Below are 18,539 nucleotides of genomic sequence, written 5' to 3' on the forward strand. Positions count from 1 at the left end.
GAGTTCCCCGAGCTGACGAAGCCCACCTTTTCGGCTTCGACCGTCAAGCATAGGGTGGAGCATCATATTTCGACTACCGGCTCTCCCATTTACGCCAGGGCGCGACGTTTAGAGCTCAGCAAGCTAGCGGCGGCGAAGGCGGAGTTCACCGTGATGGAGAAAATGGGGATCATCCGTCGGTCCAGTAGTCCCTGGTCCTCCCCGCTCCACATTGTCCCCAAGCCCGGCGGGGGATGGCGGCCCTGTGGTGATTATCGCCGCCTCAATGAGATAACGACGTCCGACCGCTACCCCATTCCCCATATACAGGACTTCTCAGCACATTTGGCGGGGACGTCCATCTTCTCGAAAGTCGACCTCGTCCGTGGTTACCACCAGGTGCCAGTGCACCCTCAAGATGTCAAAAAGACGGTGGTCATTACCCCCTTTGGACTTTTTGAATTCCTACAAATGCCCTTTGGACTTAAGAACGCAGCGCCTCATAGATTCAGTCCTGCGGGACCTTGATTTTTTATTTGTTTATTTGGATGATATTCCGATTGCCTATTCCACGCCGCCGTCCAGGCCGTCCAATTGGGTATTAGCTACACACAGATGGTGGCTGACCAAGCGGCCGACCCGGAGACCCAGGTTTTTCGTTTGGTTCCAGCCAGCCTCCAGCCGAGGGATGTGCCGTTCCATTCCGCAGGTACTACTCTGCTCTGCGATGTTTCGTTGGGTGCACCCCATCCGATTGTCCCGTCTAAATAGCGCCGGGCTGTTTTCGATGCCATACACGGCCTATCGCATCCTGGAGTGCGGGCGTCGCAAAAGCTGCTGGTCTCTAAATTCGTATGGAGGGGAATACGTAAAGACGTCAGAGACTGGGCGAACACTTGTGTTGTTTGCCAACGGGCCAAGGTGCAGTGGCATGTCAGGGCCCCGCTCGCCATCTTTGAGGTCCCGGAGCGGCGATTCGATCACATTCACATTGACTTAGTGGGCCCGCTTCCACTGTCTCGGGGCTTTACTTACCTTTTGACAATGGTGGATCGCACCATGAGGTGGCCGGAGGCAGTCCCCATGACGTCCACCACCTCTGCGGATGTTGCTCGAGCTTTCGTTTTATCATGGGTAGCCCGGTTTGGTGTCCCGGCGGATATTTCATCGGATCGTGGGCCGCAATTTTTGTCTGAACTGTGGAATGAGGTGGTTTCCGTGTTGGGTGTTAAACTCCACCGCACTACGGCCTATCACCCGCAAGCGAACGGCTTGTGCGAGCGGTTCCACCGTTCCTTGAAGGCGTCGCTCAGGGCCAGCCTTCTGGATGCATCCTGGGTCGACAAACTGCCGTGGGTGATGTTAGGACTCCGCACGGTGCCAAAGGAAGATCTCCAGTCATCGGCGGCGGAGATGGTTTACGGGCAACCACTTCGAGTTCCGGGTGAATTCCTGCCGTCCCCTACATGGCCATGGTCCACGGCCAGGCAAAGAGAGACCCACCGGGGTGCAGCCCACTGTTTCCGCCCAGTTCTGACCTCACAGTACGGTTTGCCTTCGTCCAACGTCCTGGGGGAGTTGTTGAAGGCCAAGTTCGTTTTTGTGCGCCAAGACGGCCATCGTACCCCGCTCGCACCTCCTTATGCAGGGCCCTTCCAGGTTTAGCAGGCAGGGGACAAGAGTTTTGTGATCGACGTCGGGGGCAAGCCTGATCACATCTCTGTCGATCGCCTTAAGCCTGCGCACCTGGACCTCGAATGACCGATTGAGCTGGCGCAGCCTCCATGTTGCGGCCGGCCGCCGCCACACCTGACAGCGCCGTGTTACCTGCCAGCTCGCCGCCTGCTCAGCGTTTTCCCCTCTGGGAATTTAGGAGTCGGTCCAACAGGCTTGTCCGACCTCCTCAGCGATTGACTCTTCTCGTTAAAGACAATTCTGGGGGGGCGTATGTGGCAAAGCCACTAAGAGACTCTCACAGTGACTTGTACAATTGCCTTTAATCATGTTTATTACCTTGTAATGTTGGCTCTGGTTAAACAGAGCTAGATCAACAAAATCGCGATCTGACGCGATGACGTCATCACGTGGGTCATGTGACGTCCCAACAGCGGGAAACGTCATGACGTCAGAGGTAGAGGGCGTTTCCAGCTAGCCCTCGTGTGGAGTGATAGTGAATAGACCTGTTTAGAGCTTCTCCTGCATTTTCTTGTTTTGTAAAGTTTTAGTACATTAAACTCAGTTTGTTAACTATTAGTGAGTTTATAGATTCTTTGCTAGGAGTGCAGAGACTCCTACAATAACGGGCCAGAAATTCCAGGCCAGAAGCGTGAGTACGGTCGGGTTACTCACGCATCTGGCCGTTGGAAATGCCGGCGTTCAGCAGGAACAGCGCATGCGGGGAACGCCGGCATTTCCAGACCCGAGGTCTATTCACAGCGCGTGCGACTGCACAGGCAGCGCTTGCGCAGTGAACTTTGTAGATTTCACTGATGGAATCAGTGAGGGTAAGTCCCTAGAACTTACACGTGAAAAAAGCAAGTGTAAAGTTGTTCATTGGCTGGGGAAGGAGATATATTTTATGGAGGAGCTTATGAAATGCAATATTTAGGTTTGGGAAAGGGAGGGAAGTTATTGTAAGAAATTTTAAGTAAGTTTTAAACTTTAATTTTTTTTTTCAACGGGTTTTCAGAACGGTAGGTAGAAGGAGCAATTGTGGCTGTGTGAATGGAATGTGAGAATGAGTTATGTATGTATGTCCACATATATTCCTTTACGTATATGTATGTATGTTTTATATTCCTTTACTAATGTGTATGAATGTATATTTTTAATTATGATTTTCCAATAAGTTACTTTCCCTGAAAGTCATAATTAAATAATACATTCATACACATAAGTAAAGGAATATATACATAACACGCAAAGGAATATATACAGACATACATACTTTCAGAAGCTCCACGATAAGAAATATCTTCCTCCGCAGCCTCTGGAGCAACTGTACCCATGCTTTTTTCATGTGTAAGTTGTAATGACTGGACCTCACTGAAAGCATTAATGAAAGCGGCGAATTATACAGCGCACGCGCTGCCTGTGCAGTCGCATGCGTTCTGCCTCTGAACCCCTTCGTTCAGAGGACAGGAAATGCCGGTTTTCCCCACATGCACTGTGCATGCTGAAAACCGGCATTTCATCCGGCCAGATGCGTAAGTACCCCGACCGTACTAGCGCATTTGGAAGGGAATTACTGGGCCAACATTTTACATGTCAATAAAATAAAAAATTTAACAATTGCACGACTTGCCCCCTCGCATCTGCGACTGCGGGTCCAAGGAGGTGCATTGCGCAAGAGGTCATCATCGTACGTATCCTCACACTGTTCCCTTTGGGGAACTGTATGAAGTGGTGGAAGGATTTATGGCCGTGATTAACGCTCATTCCGTGACCGTAACCATCTTTGAACCAGTCATTAGGGTGGTTAGTCCTATGGCGGGAGGGTTTTACGGGCTCCCACAACCCATCTGAGGGGGGGGGCCACCAACACCCACGGACGCAAGTATCCCGCTGGATGTCCACCCAGAATTTAAAGTTGGAGCTCCGACTCCACTTGCCGGGACTGTCTGGAGTGGGGTTCAAAACCCTACTCCTTCTGGCCCAGCGGTGGGGATGCTTACTGCTGCGCAAAAGGCCCACTCCGCACAAAAGGTGACACCCATACGTTTCCTGCGCCTTTTCCCTCCCCGTGACTGGAGCCCTATGCTGCCATTTCACGTTGCTACTTGGATTGGGCCTTTGTCATAGCGGTAGGATCCCCGCCGCTGGGCCAGATCAGGGTAGGGTTTTGAACCCCGCTCCAGACAGTCCCGGCAAGTGGAGTCGGAGCTCCGGCTCTAAATTCTGGGTTGACATCCAGTGGGATATTTGCGTCCGTGGGTGTGGGTGGCCCCCCCTCCTTGTATAGCTTGTGGGAGCCCGTAAAACCCTCCCGCCATCGGACTAACCGCCCTAATGGCTGGTTCAAAGATGGTTACGGTCACGGAATGAGCGTTAATCATGGCCATAAATCCTTCCACCACTTCATACAGTTCCCCAAAGGGAACAGTGTGAAGACACGTATGACGACGACATTGCTAAATAAATAAATGGAATTAAAAAAATTCTTTTAGGGCTTTTAAAAGTCTTTAAATTGCTTTAATTCTCTTTAAAACTACTTCAGATTACTCAAAATAATGTAAACATTTTAAAAAGTTTATAAAAGTTACCAAAATCTTCAAAAAACTTCCGAAAACCTATTTAAACTGCTGCTTTGCATGTAAAAATCCTTAGCAGCTTGACAGAAACATTGGGGGCGTGTCCAGTGAAACTGAGACCTCAAGGGGCGTGTCTCACTTACACTGCACGCTCCTGGCTTCGCGCTGGCTGCACTCCTGGGCGGCGTGACGTCATACGCTGCCCGGGAATGTGCTTTCTATTTCTGCAAGTTCAGGCGTCCCAGAAGCTGATCGGCACGAGCGCGGGGTAAGTGCAAATACGGGGCTTGCACGCGCTGCAAGCCCCGTTCTGGAATTTCTGGGCCAACATTAAAAAAACTCATGGTGCCCCTGAGATAATATTGGTATACGTTCAATATACCATAGATATACTAAAGTTGAAACGTATTTGATTATTATTTTCCCATTAAATTGAATGCGTGATTTAAACAGTTGGGGCCGTTACGATCCATAACAAACAGAATGTTCCTGATGCTCCAAAGAGGCATCAAAGGACCCTGAAAAATACACACTGGATAATCTAATAAAGGAATGCTGGAATTCTTAAATATACTGATTTTCTCCCTTGCCTTCCTCTCCTCTCCTGAAGGTGCAGACTCCTTGCCAGTGAACAGCTCCACAGGGCCCAGTCACTCTGCTATCTCATCCAAGTGGCCATGCTTCATCCAAGTCTAGACAGTGAATGTCAGCAGACTGTTTGACCATGAGGCATGAGGGCCAATGTGTTCTCACTTAATATCCAAACATGCATATTTTCATGGAGGAGTCACTGGATAGTGGTCAGAAGTGGCAACCCATGTTGGTGTGTTCCTATTTAAATCAGTGACAGAGACCAATTGTCACATCACTACTTGGTTGCGATCATCTTACTTGGTACAGGACAGGGGGTCATACTTAAGATCCTCCCTAGTCCATATGACTAGTTATTTATGACCTTAACTAACTAGCCATCGAGGAGGAGCGGACACTACCATTGATATTTTTGTTATATTCAGTTTATGTGATCAAACTATGATTTGGCTCAGAGCAATTATTATTAAAATAAAAATACTCAATAAATGTCAAATTTCAATAGAGTCCAACATGTCACCATAGAGTCATAGAGTTGTACAGCACAGAAAGAGGCCCTTTGGCCTATCGTGTCCACACCGGCCATCAAGCCCTGTCTATTTTAATCCCATTTTCCAGCACTTGGTCCGTAGCCTTGTATGCTATGGCATTTCAAGTGCTCATCTAAATGCTTCTTGAATGTTGTGAGGGTTCCTGCCCCTACCACCCTTTCAGGCAGTGAGTTCCAGATTCCAACCACCCTCTGGGTGAAAAAGTTTTTCCTCAAATCCCCTCTAAACCTCCTGCCCCTTACCTTGAAACTATGCCCCCTGGTTATTGACCCCTCTACTAAGGGGAAAAGTTCATTTCTATCTACCATATCTATGCCCCTCATAATTTTGTACACCTCAATCAGGCCCCCCCTCAGCCTTCTCTGCTCTGAGGAAAACAACCTCAGCCTGTCCAGTCTCTCTTCATAGCTGAAGGGCTCCAGCCCAGGTAACATCCTGGTGAATCTCCTCTGCACCCTCTCCAATGCAATCACATCCTTCCTATAGTGTAGCGACCAGAACTGCACACAGTATTCCAGCTGTGGCCTAACTAGCATGTTGTACAGCTCCATCATAACCTCCCTGCTCTTATATTCTATGCCTCAGCTAATTAAGGCAAGTATCCCATATGCCTTTTTAACCACCTTATCTACCTGTCCTGCTGCCTTCAGGGATCTATGTACATGCACACCAAGGTCCCTCTGATCCTCTGTCCTTTCTAGGGTCCTACCATTCATTGTGTATTCCCTTGCCTTGTTAGTCCTCCCAAAATGCATCACCTCACACTTTTCAGGGTTAAATTCCATTTGCCACTGTTCTGCCCATCTAACCAACCCATCTATATCGTCCTGTAGCCTGAGCCTTCCCTCCTCACTATTTACCACTCCACCAATTTTCGTGTCATCTGCGAACTTACTGATCATACCTCCTACGTTCATATCTAAATCATTAATGTACACTACAAACAGCAAAGGACCCAGCACCGATCCCTGTGGTACACCACTCGACACAGGCTTCCAGTCACAAAAACAACCTTCGACCATCACCCTCTGCCTCCTGCCACTAAGCCAATTTTGGATCCAATGTGCCAAATTGCCCTGGATCCCAGGGGCTCTTACCTACTTGACCAGTCTCCCATGCGGAACTTTGTCATAATGCATGTAAAGCTTGCTCATGCAATAAAAAGCGACAGGACACTCAGTGCAATGCTGACAACTTTGTGAGGAATGATTTTAACTGTGACATCCAAACAAAATTACATTATTGTCACTTTGACCACTACACCATGTGCATATACATTCCATAATTGTGCTTTTAAACTTTTAATTTAGTTTGAATATTTGAATGTTTAATCTTTTATGGTGAGGATATTAAGCCCCTCTATTATCTCCCTAGTTTTGTTGGCCGTCCTAGGTCCTGTGTCATCAACAGCTGACAGCCCACAAGGATAACAATGTCTGTCAGTGATTTACAAATGCTTAACATGTTTGTACCAAATTCCACTGATATTTTAACAAAGGTGTTAAACCATTTATTTTAAATAGGTTAATGCCTCCTTACAATAGTGGAGAGAAGAATTTGTTGCAAGTCTGTTAAGTATTTACAATAATATTTACAACTGTCATTTTTACCCAATAGTGATCTCTTCCCAAAGTGTCTGCCAACACCTCCCTGGGCCAGTTGCAATGAGGCATGTAGAGTGACCCAGAAATGCCTCTCACCTTCCAATGTTCCTGCTCCCATGGCGATGTGCTTGGCCTCCATTCAGCATCTCCACAGAGGCTGTTTCCTTAAGATCAGGACCTCAGCATATTGGGGTGTCAAACACGTTCCCCCACTCTACAGCATCATACGTTAGTGCTCCATTTGTTTAGCCTTTGAGAATGATGGTTTGTTAGACATTTACAGAATATCTTAGGTAGCCAACATGTATTTTGTCACTTCATGACCATGTCTTATTGGCCTTTTTAGTCCATGTATCTCTACTTGGTTAAAACAGTTTGGAGCTACCAAATCTGCCAAATTAGGGGTTTGAGAATATTTTTAATATTATGCTGTAGGGAAGATATATATTTCCACAGGGGTTGTCCTTATTTGCCCCCCCGCGTGCCCCCCCCATAACTTTGGTGGGAGATCAGTGTAGTGACCAGAGAAATGGTGATGATGGCCATATTCAGCCATTTACGCCTTTTCTGTGGGAGTTCTGCTGAGCGCTCGACAAAGTTACAGCCAGAGATCGCGGCAAAAAATTCAGGGCCATATAGTTTAAAAAAATATAAAGCAACTTCCTTATTGCCATATGCATAAAGCTCAGCAGAGGTCACCCAGATGGTGAGTTATATAGATCAAGAAACCAATAAAGTTCAAAGAGAGGCACATATGTTTGAAATCAAATATCTAAAGGATATTCTTCTGTAAATCAAAGATTACTTTGTTCCATTAAGGGTCACTTAAAAAAGCTCCACATTCTTTGAGCTAGGCTTGAAACTGTTTAAGAAATTCATGGGACAGCTAGGAACTAGAATCATGTTTTCTCTGAAGCCTAATTTTTTTTTATTTGTTCGTGGGATATGGGCGTCGCTGGCAAGGCCAGCGTTTATTACCCATCCCTAATTGCCCTTGAGAAGGTGGTGGTGAGCCGCCGCCTTGAACCGTTGCAGTCCGTGTGGTGAAGGTACTCCCACAGTGCTGTTAGGGAGGGAGTTCCAGGATTCCTCCCACAGTCCAAAGATGTGCGGGTTAAGTTGATTGGCTATGATAAATTGACCCTTAGTGTTAGGGGGATTAAATACGTGGGGTTACAGGGATAGGGTGGGATATGTGTTGGTGTAGGGGTTACGGGGATCGGGTGGGATATGTGTCGGTGCAGGCTTGATGGGCCGAAATGGCCTCTATCTGCACTGTGGGGTTTCTGTGATTCTGTGATTCTGTGATTTTGACCCAGCGATAATGAAGGATCGGCAATATACTTCTAAGTCAGGGTGGTGTGTGACTTGGAGGGGAACTTGGAAGTGGTGGTGTTCCCATGTGCCTGCTGCCCTTGTCCATACGAGAGATCCATGTAATTGGAATTACGTGGATCTCTGATATGTTTCAAATATATAAATTCATGCCTAAATTTATCCGAAAATTTAGCAATACATTTTAGCAATTGAATGGTCATTGTCTTATATATAACTAAAACGGATGTACTTTGTTGTTATGGGAGAAGTTTGCAGAATCAGTGGGCACAACATTTTCATGGGGCCACTGTACATCTGCATCACTGCAGGTACATCTCTGATACCCATCTGCCCCAATTGATAGGAAAATCTGCCATCTGCCCATCATCGGGGCAGAGTGCCTCGGTAACTCACCCGAGATCCCAGCCATCTCTTATTCGGCACCTCTCACCTAGACCACCCATTCCACGGTGGGGCTTTCTTGCATCTATCCGGAGGCCGGTATGCCTCATCTCTCTCAGTGCATTGGTCTCCAGTATCTCATTATGCCCTTTCTGAGTTGGGGAATTGCTAACACCCGGTTCTGTCCTTTGGCACCATTGGCCTTGTAAGGGTGGACAAAGGATCCCCCCTTTGAAGGCCGAGTGGGAACTCAAGGAGTTGGCGGATCAGGGTCCCTGCCTTCTTCTGATGGGGTTCCATGGAAATCTGGGGGGGGAAATTGGGTTGCTTTGTGCCTCCCGTTAGTGCTCCGGGGGGGGAGCTAACGGGGCGCAAAACCCCTAGCCCATGGGCGCGGCACCGCTAACCCCTCCCACGAAATTCAGTGGGAGGTTAGCAGCGGCAGTAGCCGGTAGCACCCTGCGGCGCTGCACCTCCAGTGCTGACATCATCGCCATGTGCAGCTCCCCCGGCTCGCGCCCCAGCTGCAAACTTCAGTTGCGCCCCCTGACCTACCGCCGGACGATATGTTCGACGGGGTTAGGGTGGCGTTTTTGTGGCTGGGGCAGCATAAAGTAAAGGGCAGGTTCCGGACGGCCATTTTTTTGGGGGGGTCGCCTGCCAGCACCTGCCCCTTTTCGCATCCTCATGTGGGGTGCCAGCTGCGATCGGTTAGCCTGGCACTCCTCTTGAGTGCTGGGCTGTTTTCCGAGCACCCCGCTCCCAGCGCCCCGCCTCCTGCTTGGGGCGCTACCACTGAATTTATGTCACGGGGCGCTAACTTTTTCAGGGGACCAAAAGAAGCGTCCCGGTGAAGTTAGCGTCCCAAAGGGAGCGCGACGGAAATTTTCCCCTCTAGTTTCCTTACTAACCCTTTCTTCAGTTTGTTAATTGCTGGATTCAGCTCTGAGCAGTTGTTTTCCAGGTTCTGGAAGCCTATTACAATTAGTGGCAGTAGTAGACGCAGAATTTTCAGCAAAGTCGTTGGTGTTACTTCTGCTCATTCCCACCGGCCCGTTATGTAATTAAATTTCCTCAAACAATTTCAGATCTTTAATTATTATTGTTTACTGAAGCCTGGGTCTTTACTTAATTAACATTGCTGAGGAGTAAGGGCCCTTTCAATTTATTAAAACTATTATCTTTATTTAGTTAATTTTATCAAATTGCTCCTCAATTTATTTAATTAATTTATCCCCGTCAGTACCAGTTTTCTTTCTTTATTTGGTGTCATTTCTTCACATTCCCTGAAAGGCTGCTTTAAATTAATGAACCATCTATCTTTATTAAATTCATTTCCTCAGTTCCATTTTTACTTTTGATGACATGTCCTCTTCCCCTTCCCCTCCCCTTTTCTCTTCTGCCCTCCTGACTTCTTCCCCCTCTCCAATCCTTTTCTCCTTCCCCATCCCCTTTCCCTTTCTCTCCCTCATCCACTTCCTGCATTCTAATCCCCTTCCTTATCTTCTCCTCCTCTCTCCCATTTTCCCCATCCTTTCTTCCATCTCTTCCCCTTTCCCATCCTCTACCCCCTCTGCACTCCCTCATTTCCCCCTTCCCTTATTTGCTCCCAATCCCTCTCCCCATCTCTCCCTCTTTAAAGTGCTTGTATTTCCAGTTCTAACAGTATAACTACATCCTTTAGCTTCTAACCTCACGCTGACACCCTCCAGCAACATTTGATTCGCACCCCCTCCCCCAGCAACCCACAAACTTCTAACTCTCCTCCTCTGGCCTCTCATTATATTCCACCCTCCCCTTCATTACCTCTACCCCACCCTAACCCACTCTATCTTCTCCCTCCTCTCCTACCCTGCTGTAACTTCCCCCTCTGTCCTTTCTTAACAGTCCTACCTCAGCTCTGATCCAATTATTTTTCACTCCCTAACCCTTCTTAATTTGAAGACTACTGAATTTTGACTCCCCATGTACAACACAATGAGAAATAGATAAGTTTACTTATATTCACGTAATATGTAATGTCCCAGAAATTTAGAAATTGAAACCAGCTGCATTAAGGTTACTAAGCACAAAGAGGTAGATTTTTCTGCCCTGCCTCATGACATCTTTGAGATAGCCATGAACAGCAGGTGAATGCAGATACAATGAAGCCCATGCATCCACCAGCACACAATAGTTCTTCCAGGGTCTCCAAGATTATCATTCTCTGTTGCATGTTGCATAACTTTACCATCTAGCAAGGCTGACCCATAACGAATGGCAGAGTGGGACACTGACAATACCCTGAAGATACCCCTGCTAGAATACCTTTGCAGCCATGAAGTGTTATACACCAAGCTCTCATAAGTGATGACTTCACTAAAGTACCCAATATACTGACGGTCCTGTCTATATGTGCACACTGTACTGACCAACACATACTATCACCAACATTGTACTCTGCACAACCTAAACTACAATGGATAGACATCCTTCGATCTGCAACCTTATTCTACACCATCAGAAGTAAATGTTCTGGACAAAGTTGAATTAAAATGTTAACTTTATTTTCTCAAAGTGATCTGTGGATATGAGCTATTTTTTTGTACTCCTGTACTTCTCCTTGGTGATTGTGTGTGTGTCTTCTGGAGCCTAACATAATGTTTCTCCTAGGTGCTTCCCCAGTGGAAGGAGTAAGCAAAGTTGCTGGGTGCTCATGGGGGTTTTGGGGGTTAAAGTGGCCCTGTGACTCCTTGTCCAATGCTGCGGCAGTTTGCTGCTCTTACCTGCTGTCTGACACACCTCTGTCATTTGAACAGATGGGCCATATGGCCTGGATGTGGCATGACCCTAAGAGATAACATCTTAACGATAGCAAAATACTGCAGATGCTGGAAATCCGAAATAACAACAGAAAATGCTGGAAAAACTCAGCAGGCCAGGCAACATCCGTGGAGAGAAATTAGAGTGGCGTTTCAGGTCAAAACCCTTTTTCAAAACTGGAAAGGAAATAAAATAGATCGAAGTCAGGGCTGCAATAGAACAAAAGAAGTAAAAGAGACATTAAGAGGTATTCAAACCCAGACGAGATGCTAATAGGACAGTGGAGACAAAAGACAGCTCAGATTAGGTGTGAAGTGTACTGGCAGGATAAGAGACAGCTGCCATGTGGGAGAGAGGAGAGAGAAAAAAAAAGGAAAGGTGTGGAAAAAAAACAAGTAAAAATGTAATGGGGGCCGAGGTTATGATCTGAAATTGTTGAACTCGATATTGAGTCCGGAAGACTGCAAAGTGCCTAATCGGTAGATGAAGTGCTGTTCCTCGAGTTTAGGTTGAGCTTCCGTGGAACAATGCAAGAGGCCAAGGACGGTGAGGTCCGAGTGGGAATGGAGCGGAGAATTAAAATGACAGGCGACCGGAAGCTCGGGGTCACCCTTACGGACTGAATGGAGGTGTTCCGCAAAGCAGTCACCCAATCTGCGTTTGGTCTCCCCAATGTAGAGGAGACCGCATCGTGAGCAGCGAATACAGTATACTAGATTGCAAGAAGTACAAGTAAATCGCTGTTTCACCTGGAAGGGGTGTTTGGGGCCCTGGACAGTGGGAAGGGGGGATGTATAAGGGCAGGTATTACATCTCCTTTGCTTGCACGGGAAGGTGCCAGGCAAAGGGGAAGGGCTGTTGGGGGTGATAGAGGAGTGGACTAGGGTGTCTCGGAGGGAGCGGTCCCTACGGAATGCTGAAAGGGGAGGGGAGAGGAAGATGCATTTGGTGGTGGGATCACTTTGGAGGTAGCGGAAATGGTGGAGGATGATCCGTTGAATGTGGAGGCTGGTGGGGTGAAAGGTGAGGGCAAGGGGAACCCTATCGTGGTTCTGGGAGGGAGGGGCAGGGGTGGGGGCAGAAGTGCGGGAGATAGAACGGACACGGTCGAGGGCCGTGTCAACCACAGTAGAGGGGAATCCTCGGTTGCGGAAAAAGGAAGACATGTCAGAAGCACTGGTGTGGAAGGTGGCATCGTCGGAGCAGATACGGCAGAGATGGAGAAACTGGGAGAATGGAATAGAGTCCTTACAGGAGGCGGGGTGGGAGGAAGTGTAGTCCAGGTAGCTGTGGGAGTCAGTGGGCTTGTAGTGAATATTGGTCGATAACCTATCCCCAGAGATGGAGATGGAGAAGTCGAGGAAGGGAAGAGAAGAGTCAGAGATGGACCATGTGAAGGTGAGGGAAGGGTGGAAATTGAAAGCAAAGTGAATGAAATTGTCTAGTTCGGGGCGAGAGCAGGAAATGGCACCGATACAGTCATCAATGTATCGGAAAAAGAGGTGAGGGAGGGGACCTGAGTAGGACTGGAACAAAGAGTGTTCCACATATCCCACAAAAAGGCAGGCATAGCTAGGAACCATGCGGGTACCCATAGCAACACCTTTGATTTGGAGGAAATGAGTGGAGTTAAAGGAGAAGTTGTTCAATGTGAGATCAAGTTCAGCCAGGCGGAGGAGGGTGGTGGTGGATGGGGACTGGACGGGCCTCTGTTCAAGGAAGAAGCGGAGTGCCCTCAGGCCATCCTGGTGGGGGATGGAGGTGTAGAGGGATTGTACGTCCATGGTGAAAAGGAAGCGGTTGGGGCCAGGAAACTGTAAACTGTTAAAGTGGCGGAGGGCTGTCCGAAGAGTCGCGGGTGTAGGTGGGAAGAGACTGGACAAGGGGAGAAAAGATAGAGTCGAGATAGGAAGAGATAAGTTCTGTGGGGCAAGAACAGGCTGAAACGATGGGTCTACCAGGGCAGTCCTGTTTGTGGATCGTGGGAAGGAGGTAGAAGCGGGCTGTGCAGTGTTGGGAAACTATGAGGTTGGTGGCCGCGGGGGGAAGATCTCCAGAGGAGATGAGGTCAGTGACAGTCTTGGAAATGGTGGTTTGATGTTCGGTAGTGGGGTCATGGTCCAGGTGGAGGTAGGAGGAGGTGACTCCAGGCATGACCCTGCTACTGGGCAATCCCTCACCATGTCCAGAGGTCTGCCTGGGATTAGGCTTCTGGGTAGTAATGGGGTTTGTGAATGGCTGCCTCAGTCTGATCCCTCAGCATGTCAAGAGCAAATGAAGAGGGCTGGCTGTAAATTACAGCCCAAAGCCTCCATAACAGCAATGTAAGTATTCAGGAGAGCTACATCCACTTATATCATGGCATTGGTATGTGCTCCATGATGGACTGCAATTCCAATAAGTGGTTGCATTAAAAAATACAGATGTGGTTAGTGGGCTTTTTCACAGTCACCGCCAGAGTTTTCAGCCTGTTCTTCGTACTCTCAAATACCTCAATAGAATGTTCAAAAAAGAGATGACAGCTTTCTTTTACATTTGGGCTGCCTGAAGTCTGAATGGCTGGGCTCTGATGCTGCGGAATGATGTAAGCTGGTCCTCCAGGCAGCAGGCTTCTGCTCCTCTGCTTCCATCAGCACGTGTCCCTGCTCACTCATGATCTGTGATTCGCCCAATGCTCTCTGCTCAAACTGACAAGCTAAATCCCCAGGGGTGAATGTGCCAGTGCTAGCCTTGCAACAGGTTGAGTGAGTGACACAGAGTGCTGTTAATTGCTAGCTTGTTCCATTACAGTGGGAGTTTGGACTGGATCTAGGGGGTTGCCTATAGCAACAGAAGAGGAACATACTTTAGACTGCTGGCTGGAACACACCTCTGCAAACAGTGCTTGTACAGTGATAAAATGTGTGTCTTGATACACTGAAGTTTATGCCAGTGTCACAACATGTGATTGAGTGAGTAGGGGGAGACAGAATAACAGGACAATGATAATACAATCCCTAAACTTCAGGCAGGACTCTAGCTTTACCCTCCCCCACTTTCTCTAAGTCCTCCCTATTTGTGGTTTTGACAGTAACCTTTTCAAAGGAACTTAAGTGTTTGAAATTGCTAAGTCCTTCTCCCTTCTGTTATATGTCAGCTTCCCTTGCCAGCAGAGAAATAGTGTTGAGATGTTGGAAATTTGAAGAGTAAACATAGTATGTGGGTGAATAAATTAACAAGTATAATGCACTTGGATACTTGGAAGATTGCTGGGCATGACTTTACAGATTCTTTATTCATTCACGGGATGTAGGCGTCTCTGGCAAGGCCAGCATTTATTGCCCATCTCTAATTGCCCTTGGAAAAGTGGTTGTGAGCCATCTTCTTGAACCGCTGCAGTCTGTGCGCTGAAGGTACTCTCTCAGTGCTGTTCGCTAGGGAGTTCCAGGATTTTGACCCAGTGACGATGGAGGAATGGCGATATATTTCCAAGGATGGTGTGTGACTTGGAGGGGAAATTGCAGGTGATGGTGTTCCCATGCGCCTGCTGCCCTTGCCCTTCGAGGTGGTAAAGGTTGCAGGTTTGGTGGGTGCTGCCGAAGAAGCCTTGGTGAGTTGCTGCAGTGCATCCTGTAGACTGCCTTGTGCACACTGCAGGCACAGTGCACCGGTGTTGCGGGGAGTATGTTTAAGGTGGTGAATGGGGTGCCAATAAAGCGGGCTGCTTTGTCCTGGATGGTGTTGAGCTTCTTGAGTGTTGTTGGGGCTGCACTCATCCAGGCAAGTCGAGTGTATTCCATCGCACTCTTGACTTGGGCCTTGTAGATGGTGGAAAGGCTTTGGGGAATCAGGAGGTGAGCAACTCCCCACAGAATAGCCAACCTCTGACCTGATCTTTTAGCCATAGTATTTATATGGCTGGTCCAGTTATGTTTCTGGTCAGTGGTGACTCCCAGGATGTTGATAGTAGGGGGTGGGGGGGAGGCGGGGGGTTGATGACGGTAATGCCGTAGAATGTCAAGGGGAGGTGGTTAGACTTTCTCTTTTTGGAGATGGTCATTGCCTAGCACTTGTGTGACGTGAATGTTACTACCACTTATCAACCCAAGCCTGAATGCTGTACAGCTCTTGCTGCATGCGGGCACGGACTGTTTTGTTATTTGATGAATTGCGAATGGGATTGAACACTGTGCAATCATCAGCGAACATCCCGAATTCTGACCTTATGTTGGAGGGAAGGTCTTTGAAGAAGCAGCTGAAGATGGTTGGGCCTAGGACACTGCCCTGAGGTACTCCTGCAGCGATGTCCTGGGTTGTGATGATTGGCCTCCAACAACCACAGCCATCTTCCTTTGTGCTAGTAATGATTCCAGCCAGCGGAGAACTTTCCCCCTGACTCCCATTGACTTCAGTTTTACTAGGGCTCCTTGATGCCACACTCGGTCAAATGCTGCCTCGATCTCAAGGGCGGTCACTCTCACCTCATCTCTGGAATTCAGCTCTTTCATCCATGTTTGGACCAAAGCTGTAATGAGGTCTGGAGCCGAGTGGTCCTGGTGGAACCCAAACTGAACATCGGTAAGCAGGTTAATGGTAAGTGCCGCTTGATAGCACTATCGACAACACCTTCCATCACTTTGCTGATGATTGAGATTAGACTGATGGAGGGGTAATTGGCCAGATTGGATTTGTCCTGCTTTTTGTAGACAGGACATACCTGGGCAATTTTCCACTTTGTCAGGTAGATGCCACTCTTGTAGCTGTACTGGAACAGCTTGGTTAGAAGTACAGCTAGTTCTAGAGCACAAGTCTTCAGCATGACAGCCGGAATACTGTTGGGGCACATAGACTTTGCTGTATCCAATGCACTCAGCCATTTCTGATATCACGTGGAGTGAATCAAATTGGCTGAAGACTGGCTTCTTTAATGATGGGGACCTCAGGAGGAGACTGAGATGGATCATCCATTTCGCACTTCTGGCTGAAGATGATTGCAAACGCTTCAGCCTTGTCTTTTACACTCATGTGCTGGGCTCCGCCATCATTGAGAATGGGGATGTTCATGGAGCTCCTCCTCCCATTAGTTGTTTAATTGTCCACCACCATTCACGACTGGATGTGGCAGGACTGCAGAGCTTTCTGTTGATCTGATCCGTTTGTTGTGGGATCGCTTAGGTCTGTCTATAGCATGCACCTTCTGCTGTTTAGCATTCACGTAGTCCTGTGTTGTAGCTTCACCAGGTTGGCACCTCATTTTTAGGTACTCCTGGTACTGCTCCTAGCATGCTCTTCTACACTCCTCATTGAACCAAGGTTGATGCCTTGGCTTGATGGTAATAGTAGAGTGAGGGATATGCCGGGCCATGAATTTATAGATTGTGGTGGAATACAATTCTGCTGCAGCTGATGGCCCACAGCATCTCATGGATGTCCAGTTTTGAGCTGCTATATCTGTTCTGAATCTATCCCATTTAGCACAGTGGTAGTGCCACACAACACGATGGAGAGTGTCCTCAGTGTGAAGACAGGACTTTGTTTCTATAAGGACTATGCAGTGGTCATTCCTACCAATACTGTCATGGACAAATGCATCTGTGACAGCTAGATCGGTGAGGATGAGGTCAAACAGGTTTTTCCCTCATGTTGGTTCTCTCACCATCTGTCGCAGGCCCAACCTGGCAGCTATGTCCTTCAGAACTCGGCCAGCCTGGTCCGTGGTGCTACCGAGCAACTCTTTGCGATGGACATTGAAGTTCCCTACCCAGATTACATTCTGTACCCTTGCTGACTTCAGGGCTTCTTCCAACTGGTGTTCAACATGGAAGAGTACCATCACCAGCTGAGGGAGGGCGGTAGGTGGCAATCAGCAGGAGGTTTCCTTGCCCATGTTTGACCTGATGCCATGAGACTTCATGGAGTCCGGAGTCAATGGCCTGGATTTTACAGGGATAAGATGATGTACGCACAGCGTCCGCAAGTTCCGGGTTTGTGCATGTGATTGGCAGATCGTACGCACCCGCTGTAAATTCACTTTCGCTGGCACAGATGCCCAGCGAATACCCACTAAACCCTTATGTCTGGTAAAAGCAGGTGTAAGGCTGCCTTTTACCAGTGTAATGGTTTAAATAAATGTTAAAATAAAACTTTTAAAATGATTTTAAACATTCACTTACATTTAAAATTAGTTTAGGTCAATTTTGTCCCAGTTAAAAATGTTTAAATTTATTTTTCAAAAAATTAAGTTTTTATTTTAAATATTTAATTAAATGGTATTTTAATTAATTTTGAACCTGTGATCATTTATTTTTATTTCAGTGTTGTGAAATTGTATTTATTGGGTGATTTCTATTATGCTTATGGGAATTCTGTACGTAAATGGAATCCCCATAAGAATAGGAATCCCCCTTCGTCATTGGTTGGCCTGGCCCATGTGATCCCAGGGACACTTGTGAACTGCATGCGCCCCTGGGATGCGTGGGCCTTTAGGCAGGCATACGCCTGCAGGCCCAGGACTGCAAGAGTCCGAAGCTCCGGAGACACAAGATAAGTACGTACTTTTCTTGCGGTTTGGAGGCATACGCGGGTGGCAAGCCTCCGACCACAATTTCCAGGCCAATGTTGAGGACTCCCAGGGCCACTCCCTCCTGACTGTATAGCACAGCACAGGACATACCCAGGGATGATGATGGAGGAGTTTGGGACATTGGCTGACAGGTATGATTCTGTGACTATGACGATGTCAGGCTGTTTCTTGACTAGTCTGTGGGACAGCTCTCCCAATTTTGGCACAAGTCCCCAGATGTCAGTGAGGAGGACTTTGCAGGGTCGATTGGGCTGGGTGTGCCTTTGTCATTTCTGAATCCAGTCGATGCTAGCAGGTCCGTCCGATTTTATTCTTATTATAGTTCTTCATAGGCTATTTCAGAGGGCAGTTAAGATTCAACCGCATTGCTAAGGGTCTGGAGTCACATAAAGGCCAGATGGTGTAAGGACGGCAGATTTCCTTCCCTAAAGAACATTAGTGAACTAGATGGGTTTTTATGACAATCCAGTAATTTCATGGT

Source organism: Somniosus microcephalus, chromosome 2 (assembly GCF_052327205.1).
Source record: "Somniosus microcephalus isolate GS21.2 chromosome 2, FLI_Smic_1.0, whole genome shotgun sequence".
NCBI classification, from domain to species: domain Eukaryota; kingdom Metazoa; phylum Chordata; class Chondrichthyes; order Squaliformes; family Somniosidae; genus Somniosus; species Somniosus microcephalus.